This window comes from Chroicocephalus ridibundus, chromosome 13 (assembly GCF_963924245.1).
Source record: "Chroicocephalus ridibundus chromosome 13, bChrRid1.1, whole genome shotgun sequence".
NCBI lineage: Eukaryota > Metazoa > Chordata > Aves > Charadriiformes > Laridae > Chroicocephalus > Chroicocephalus ridibundus.
In genome coordinates this window covers 13,844,857-13,853,932 of record NC_086296.1, presented here as the reverse complement: position 1 = coordinate 13,853,932, position 9,076 = coordinate 13,844,857, and the positions used below count along the sequence as shown (strand labels likewise).

The following is a 9,076-nucleotide window of genomic DNA, read 5'->3' as shown; positions in this document are numbered from 1 at the left end:
TTCCTCTGAATGCTTTCATTACATCTTAGTTATTATCAGGACGTGGGCTGGGGAGCAGGTTTCTGTTTACAACAGAGCAGAGAGACTTAAAGTTCTCTGCACTGTTCTGACTGAGGCGTTCACTAGAACTCAGCAGGGACAATGGCATTCCTTGAACTAGTGTGCGCTCACTGAAGAACTCCAGCACTCGGGATGGGCAGAATTGATTCATGGTGCTTTATGGGAGCGTTTTCAACAGGATAACTAAGAAACCCAAGCCTCTTGCTGGGATCTGTCGTGGGCTTCAGTGAGAGCCCCGCGGAGGGGCGGCCGGGCGCCTGGCGGGCCGGGCGGTGGGACTGCTGTCCATGGTCCTGGGTGGCCGGCGGCGCGGGGCTGGGCTTCCTGCGGGGGGTGGCTCGGGGTCGGGGGCTCGGGCAGAGCTGTGGCTTCCTCCCTCTCCTGCTCGTGCGAAACCACCTGAGGCCCTTCTGCAAACCAAGGTCGGTATTTGCCGGCGTGCGTGGACAGGGGAGTGACTGATCTCTACGGGGGTATAAAGAGCCTCTGCCAGTGCTGGTGGGCGTCATACTAACCCTTTCCTTCCATCGTTTGCTGCTGAGAGGGTGGTTGTAGCCTTGTGAAGACCCTTCTTGTCCAGTGAGACATATCTCACTTGGATATATGGGATCATCTTCTGAATGTGATATGGGTCATCTTCATATATTGGATCATCTTCTGAATGTTATATGAATCTTTGGAGGAGAAAGCCCTGGACTATTGTTATCGATGACGGGTGGGATTCCTCACTGGCAAACTTCCTGCAGCCTAATTCTGAGTTTAGGTATTTCTAGAACAGGAATTCTTGCTCGAAATGTTAGTTTGAGGCAAAACTTTCTCTTTTTCAGTCTAGAGATTCATTTGATCCCCATATCAGCTGGAATTCTTTTCACCAAACACAGCAGCTTTCTGGTGGCCAGATCTATGATGCGAGAGGAGCTAAACAAAGTGTTCTGTGCTTGTGTGAATTGGTATTAGTAGCCCCTTGCAATGTTGGGGAACCCAGGGCTCAGAATAAAATATATTATTAATAGGACATTAGACTGTTTCAAAGGACACACAAGGATTTAATTTCTTTTTGCAAGTGGATACTATTCATTCCCCTTAAATTCAATGCTATGCCCATGGAGAACACTGAACTCTAAAAAGAGTCCGTTAAACTACTATAGGCACTATACTGAACAGGAAGAACAGATAACCTAGTGAGATGAGGTGAACCTGCTGGCTTACTGCACTCTGAAGAGTCTTTGATTACAGCTTAGAGTTCCGAGAGATGCTGATGTGACATGAGGTTTCACATGTGTGTTGGGAAACCAGAGAGCTTGAGGATTTGTCTGGCAGTCTCTATTTAAAAAAAAAAAAAAAAAAAAAGACTTTACATCGCTGCAAGACCTCCTCTAGCAGTGGTTCTGCTGAAGAAGGAACTGGAGATCTGTCTCCTCACCTGTAAAATAATCGCTTTTACTATGGTTAGAAAGGTTTGTGGAGGAAATTGAGATCTTTTCAGGTCACTGGACTTGCAGCATTCTCATCTAGCAGAGGACCTGGGAAGGAGATCTTGTGATTCTGTTGTTCAGTAGGATGGGGAAAGTATACCGAGAGTGGTATGTAGAACCAGTCAGATCCCTCCTTTGTCTTTTGTGCAGCTGTGACCGGCCAAGCAGAGGTACCTGGAGCTTATTAGACCAGTCAAACTCTGTGTCTGTGCACAGTGCAAGGAGTAATGAAAGTTTCGTCCTCAGATCAGATCTGTGTTGGCATCACACAGAAGCGCGTGTGATGTTGGCTGGCTGCAGAGCTGGGCTGAGAAGACAGAGAGAGCTGACCCCGTGGCAGGATTTTCATACTTCATTTGTGGGACCATCAAAAAGATTTTAATGGGGGTTTTTTGTGCTAGGTACATTCTCTTGGCTGGGGAGTATGGGGGTAAAAGGGCTATCACTTACTGGAAACAAGAATTCCGAATTTTGTAGAATCAAGTAGTGACTAAGACTTCTGCTTGGTTTTACCTTCAAATACCAGCATACAGTTCAGCCAAATTATTCAGTATCTGACAGGCCTTCAGTTTTATTTAGTGCCCGTGTATTGAGACTTTCAGTGTTGCAAGCAAAGCGTATTTTATTCACAAACACCTAGAACTAATTGGTATCTCATCTTGCGGTGTGCTTTGAATGTTTATCAGTCTTACCGTCTTAGAGATAAGGAAACTGCGGCACTGAGAGGTGAAGCAACTTGTCCAAATCCTCTAGCTGGAGCAGCTTCAGGATTGGCAATCCAGGCCCACATACCATAATACCTACTTTGTATACCTGGCTTAGGCATTGTGATGCCTGAAGTAGATGCTTGACCCAAGGGCATGATACAGGGGTGCCCAGGCACTTTGTGAAGTTAACTGGGAGCTGGTCCCTCCAGGGGCATCCTGGTGTCCTCTGTGTTGAGCTGGGAACCCAGTTGAAAGTGTTTCAGCAGGTTTGGCCAAGGGAACTGTGGATGGCTCTCTGGATCTGGACTGTGGCAGAACGTGGGATGGTGTCTGTAGCTCAGCTACCTGAGGAGCTTCTGCACAGGTACGGGGGAGAGTATTGCAGCCCGAAATATGTGTTGGTGAGACTTTGAGCCCCTTCTGCATTAGGCAAGATTTGAGACTAAATGCTCTGGGTGCTTGAACAGCGTCATGATTGAGGTACCTGATGAGGTGATCTGAATCCTGCTGCAAGTTTCCCAAATCCCAGGCCAGTGCTTTCTCCAGCAGGCTAACCTGCGTAGGAGTAAGTTTTATTTTACAGCCAGCAAGTTGGACAATAATCCGATGTGAAGCCAAATATTGCACAGCCTGCATCTTTTCAGGGGATTAAATCCCTTAATAGAGCCTTGCTAAACCAGCTGGGAACTTTCCAAACCATGCACAAAGTCACTTGCTTGTCTCTTCTATTAGGAGGAGCACAAGCTGGGGAAACTACTGTGCTAAGGTTACTCAGCATGGCTGTACTGGAGCTGGGAATACCATAGACCCAAGGCATCCAGTCTCTGGGATGTACATTGGGAGAGTAGCAAAGACTGGCACTCCGTCGTGGTTGTTTACAGGAACTTTCAAATAATCTCGGGGCAGTGGGGATGTTCAACTAAAACTAGGATCATTTTAAGATGCAGGCTTAGGTTTGATGCTTAGATCAGGATTCAAACTTAAAGCGCAGTCCGGGTCAAGTCTAGTGTTCAGAGCATCCATCTCCAAGAATCCCTTTGCATGCTGGAGGCTTGGAATTTTCAACCAGTTTCACCGGTTCCTTCCATTGTATCGGGCAGATGTGAAGCAGCACTTGCTGCGGACCAGCTCCATGCTCTTGAACAGATTTTCCTTTCCCCAGCCCAAATCCGGATGTGAATTTACGCAAGTGCCTTCAGGGGAGGCTACACAAGCCATGGTTTGGCAAAGATGTGGAAATATTCATTCCACCTGTTTTTAATAGATAGTCAGAGAGAGGGAGATGGGAAGAGATCATGAAAAGAAGATGCAGAACAATTGCATTAGGCAGTTGATAATTTCAGTCTGAAGAGCTCTGAATTCCCCTCTGAAATCTTCTCTTGGGAGTCTTAGTTCTTAAGTTAAATGACTAATTAGAGTGTGTTCACACCACAAATCAGCCCAGCATGTCAAACTCATAAGAGCTAATGCTGCTCCCACTGGAAACTGAATATCTCAGGAGCTTGCAGAGGCATTTGCTCTCCTGGAAATCTGTGCCTGTTACCAGGACATTGGAGAATGTACTGGGGGGGGGAAGCAAGGACAAATCCTCCCCCACGAGACAGGGCCTGTGTTGGTCCTCCTCTCAAGCCAGTTTCTTTGCCTTGTTCTTTCTGTGCTCCAACATCTTGTTTAGTGGGAGAAAAAATGTGAAACTAAGTGCCCCAAGCTGAGAGGAGATGTACGGCACCCAGCGGGACCCTGACCTTCCTTGTAGGTAACAAATTGGATGGCAAGTAGGCTGAAGGTGCCGGATGAGGAGGGAGGGAGGGGGATGGCTTGAAGGGGGGTTAAAGTTACAAAGCCAACATCTGTTCCTGAGGGTATGGGCTGCGGCGCTCTGCCATTCCCTGCGGCAAACAGGGCTGGCTGCAGGCAGGCACGGGGGAATGGCCTTGGGTTGCCACAGGGCAAAGGTAGGAATGGGCACAGTCGGCGTTTCCGAGAGGCTGTAGGAATACGTGTAAATACATAGAATAGATCCTGAGGTTGCAGAGGGGTATAAGGTAGGGAATGAGCCCTTAAGAAGGAGGAATTAAATGTTCCTCTGGGGGGGTTTTGCCAATGTACAAAACCTGGGTTTGGTTTTCTTATCTCAGAGCCCCCACAGTAATTAGTCATCTCTGGGTAACGGAGAGAAGCATGGCCATTATTCATCTCTCTCCCAGTTACTAAAAGTCCCTCCTCTGGTAATTTCCTATGTTCATATCCTCTTCGATCGTTCTCTGACTTCAGTCTTCCTTGCTGTTCATCACCATGAAACCGCTAAAAAAAAAAAAAAAATTAGGACTGGCAGTCTCGAGTCCTCTGGAGAGATGTTGTTGGATCCCAGCTTCCATGGAGGATCACGAAAGCCTGGGCAATGGCATCTCTCCTGCATTCAGCTGTGAGACTTTGCCCCAAATGCTTTTGTCATCTCAGCGGACCCCATCCTTTTTGCTTTAATTGATTCTGTCTGGTTTTAATTTGATGTGAGAATAGACCTCCCACCGTGAGCACTCACGAGTCTGTTTTGTGCAAGGGGAGTTGGAAGCTGGGTGTAGCTGCGATCAGAGGCAGGGTTATTTTATTGTAATAGGGAGACGAGGGTGGTTTGGGGAGGACCACTGAATTCTGTAAACCCGTTAATACTTGAAATGAGACTTCTTGCTTCTCTACTGGCTTTGTGGGAAGTGCTTGTACAACAACTTGAAAGCAAAGAACTGTAATAATGATTTTTTTCATTATAGCCGTGCGTAGGGTTTCCTGAAGAAGTCTAGAGTCCTGCTGTGTTGGCTCCATGCAAGCGTGCAGTGGGAGACAATCCAGGGGAACTGGCCATCTGAATAGCCGAGGAGGGGATTCATGGCAAGGAGGGAATAGATTTGGCTGTGGTCGCCTAGCTGCACAATGGCAGAGGTGAGAATAAATAGGGAAGTTGAAAAGGAAACCTCCATTGTGAGTCTGGTCACCCAAAGTCTAAACAGTTGTTGAGTTTGTTTTATCAAATCAAAATATTTTGGTTCAGCGGTGTGTTGCTCTGAGTCAGTGTTTGTCTAGGCTGCCACAGTGTTGTGGAAACATTGAGTTTTGAGGGTGCTGTATCCCCTGTCGCTGGAGGGGTCAGGATCTCCGCTCGCTCTCCTAAGACATAGGAGAGGGACACGCAGTTTGTTGTGGCAAGGGGAGGCTGGATGAGAGCCATCCTATTTCTGATGGCTTGGGTTTAGAGTCTTCAGGTATTTTAAGGCCTTTTCAAAGCTGCTGCGTGGCTCTGTTCAGTCTGATTAAGTGTGCGGCCGCTTGGACCACAAATAGAGGTTTTAAGTCAAATGGGAAGATTTTTGAGGGGAAAATAGATGAATAAGTGTTCAGAGTTAATTCTCTGCAAATTCCTGAAATGGCTTGAGTAATAAAATATAGATATGTACGCACTTATTTATATGATGCCATTAGTGGTCTGTGCTTCTGTGTCAGGCGATAGTGTGCTGTGAAAGGTTGCAATGCATAGAAGTAAGAAGATATTCCAAAATACAAAATTATTGCCTAACGTCACTGGAGGTCCGGGTCTTTGAAGATATGGTCTGGTTGAGGTGGTCTTCCAAAAGTGTCTTGCCCAAAAACATTGGGGGTGCAGTGAAGTGCTAAGCAGAAAACAAGTGAAGACATTGGAGTTAGGCTAGAATAGGACCCCGTTATAGCTCCCGTCCTCTCCCACATCTCTTCCAGACACAATTCCTAGTGGTAGCTGAGACCGTATTCCTCTACAAACAGATTTGTTCCTACCTGGTAGTTTTGTTTAGAATATGATAGAAATTGTAGACAAGAATACTATGTAGTTGCTTTTGCTTGAAGTATTTCCTCCTTTCCTTCTCTGTATGAGAAATCTTCTTATTTTTTAACTTAGTTTTTTAGCCATTCCACCTGATCCTTCAATATTTCCATATTTCAAGGAGATTTATCCAAATGGCATGTCTCCATGGCTGATATGCAGCAATAATGCAGGGTTAATACCTAATTAGTTCCCAGGGACATTGAGCTTTTCATGGATATTCAGTAACAAAAGCAACAACAAACAAGCTGAATTCCTAGGTCTTAATTCATCGGGGAGGAGGAAATAGGAACCTAAAAATGCAGGAATTATTCAGCGCAGTATGAAAGCTTAGTCCTTTCTCTCATGAAGCTCGGAGGATGCTATAGCAGCTGACAGGGAAAGTATAACCTCCTCCTCCTCCTCCTTCCCTTCAGGGGGGCTGTATATGTGTCTGTATTTGCAGCCCTGACATCGCCAAACAGGAAAATTCCCAGTTCTGCAACACGCTTTAAATAGCTCCCCTCCCTGCCACAACCCCCAGTCAACCCGACCCCGTTTTTTTTTTTGACATCCAGCCATACCTGATCAGTCGTATCCTGAGCAGCTGGATGTGATCAGAGCTGGCCTTCCACCTCGCAGGATGGCGAGCATATGGGTCCGCGGGCTCCAGCCATTATGTTCCTGAGCGCTGAGCTTGTCTGCCTGTGGCTACAGAGGGTTTTTCCCCCCGCCTCTCAAGCAATCGCAAATAAACCTTTCTGATAAGTAACAGGAAAACAAACAGGCCCTTTGGCTCTGTAGGCAGTGAGAAGGAGGGAGGGGGCGGGGGGGAACCCAAACCCAATAACAAAATCTTTGCTGTGTTTAGGCAGCACGCGGAGCGCTTCAGAGTGCCTTCAGGATGGAGGAACGGTCTCTGCCCTCAGCCGGAGACAGAGCTTTTCTCAGAGCAGAAATGGCTCATTTCAGGATGATTAGCCCTCAGTGCTGTACAGCCAGGCCCTGGTGTGGGAGCTCCAGGGGATGGAGAAGGTTTGACTTGGAGGAGAACAGCCCTGGAGATGATCTAGACCAACGAAATGGAGGTTTTGAGCTGACCGATACGGGCAGCCTGGTATTAGCCTTGAAGTCGTAAGGGCTTGAAGGCTGAAAATGGCTGTTGTGAAGGTAACGAGCCCTCGGCCCCTGGCAGAAAGGGAAGGGTAGGGAGGATGGTACAGTGTGAGAGTTCAGAGCAGTCGTGGGAAGAGGCTGTGGACAACCCCGAATCAGCCTCTTTGTGTCTTTTGCCATCTCCAAAAAGGGTCTTAGCTACTGGAAGAAGTCATAGGAGGCATCTGGCACTTTGCACTGTATGTGGAGGAAGCCAAGCGGAGCGTAACCGGCCAAAGCAAAACCCCATGTCTTGGGGGTTCACTGTAGTGCTCGGAGAGCTGAGGAGGGGTCCCTGAGTGCTCCCTCACCTTAGTGTGACCTGAGCTCTGGTCACTGTGAAAAGCTTGGGGCAACCAAAGAGATTTTTGCAAAGAATGTGTTATAGAAATGGTAGGTCTTACCTTCCATGTATTTTCCTTTCCTGTGCACCAAGGAAACAAGGCTTCAGCCTTCCCAGGCAACCCTGGCTTCCCAAAACTATGTAGCTCAGCCAACAGCAGCTAGAGGTGCACACCGGGGCATCCAGATGGGACCTGGCACTGTCCTAGAATTACAGTCTAAACCTAAGGATGGAAAAAAACCCCTCCTTTTGCCCTCTGAGCCCTGTCGATATGACCCAGAGGCTATCCCTGTCCCATGTGTGTGGTGCTTGCGTTCACTAGTGCCACGAGAGGCCTTTAGACACACAAACTGGGGGGAAATGCTTGCTCTGCCTTGTTCAAGAAACAGACGATGAAAGCTGCTGGGTTTTGCTGCTGCCACCATCACAGAGGCATGCTGGCAGGCCAAGTGATGAACTAAAAAGCCGCCTGCTAACACAACTTTTAGGACAGGAACCTGCATTCTGGGTAGATGTACGGTTTCTTAGGGTTCCTTGGAGGGTTTAACCTCTGGAGTGCACTCCCAGCTGGTAACAACCTCATTCCCTAAGTCAATAAATGATGGACTTTTTCAACTTGGAAGTCAGACCCATGAGGAGCCTTTGAAACCTTTGCCTCGGCAGATATGGCCAAGGTTATCATCCTGGCACGTCTACAGTGAACTCAGACGCTATCTTGAAATGCTGCCGGAGTCTGCAACGCCACTCGTGCTGAAATGCTGAACCCACGTGAAGGGCCCTGTGTCCCTGTCACCTCGGCCTCCTCCGGGCTGGAAGGAGCCAGGGCACTAACATCACCACGAAGTTACGACAGACGGTACTAGGTACAAGTTGTGTCGCTGCCAATGCATCTTGTCTGAGGTCTTCAGTGGAAATTGCTCCTATAGAGTGATGTAGTTCTGTGGCCCTAAATACTTGAACTGTGGAGAGGAGGAAGAAATTCATGTGGGAAATTCATTCAGAGAGGGGAAAATGAGAGCATAAGCCATGGGATCAGCACCAAGGGGGCCAAACATTGCTGTCAGTTACTTCCCAAGCAGCTCCATTGAAGAAAACAGCATTAATTGTAGATTTATGCCAGCATTTCCGAGAGTCACTCTTGGGCCAGAGCCAGGTCTGGTAGAGGATTAATCTTACTGGAAAACTCCCTCTTGTTCGTTGCTTGGTCTCCGACGCTCGCACATGCACACAAACAAATCTCGGTGACCCTCCGACAACCCAGTTAGCTAGCAGGGAATTAAAGGATGTGAAACCCTAGCTTCCCTTCAGCACAGCCCTGCATCTGCCACAGCCCGTTCGGAAGGCAGGACTAGCCACCTGCTAGTTGTTTTGCTCGAAGAGAAAATGTCTATTGGACACATAGGAAACAACTAATCCAGTCCCCTGGGAGGGACGAGCCGTTTGTCATTCCCACAGTCTCCAGCCCAGGTACTCAGCACCTTCCAGGGCTGGGGCACTCTGGCTTTTC

The 9,076-nt window shown here is 47.9% G+C and overlaps 1 long non-coding RNA gene across 1 annotated transcript; it reads right to left on the bottom strand.

Annotated features, from left to right (window-relative positions):
- Positions 1-2,192: 2,192 nt before the first annotated feature.
- LOC134522899 (uncharacterized) lies at positions 2,193-6,858 on the bottom strand. The gene is made up of 3 exons (XR_010073168.1): positions 6,656-6,858; positions 5,692-5,904; positions 2,193-4,546 (listed from the first exon to the last, which is right to left on the bottom strand). It is a non-coding gene; the product is annotated as an uncharacterized LOC134522899 (long non-coding RNA).
- Positions 6,859-9,076: the final 2,218 nt, after the last annotated feature.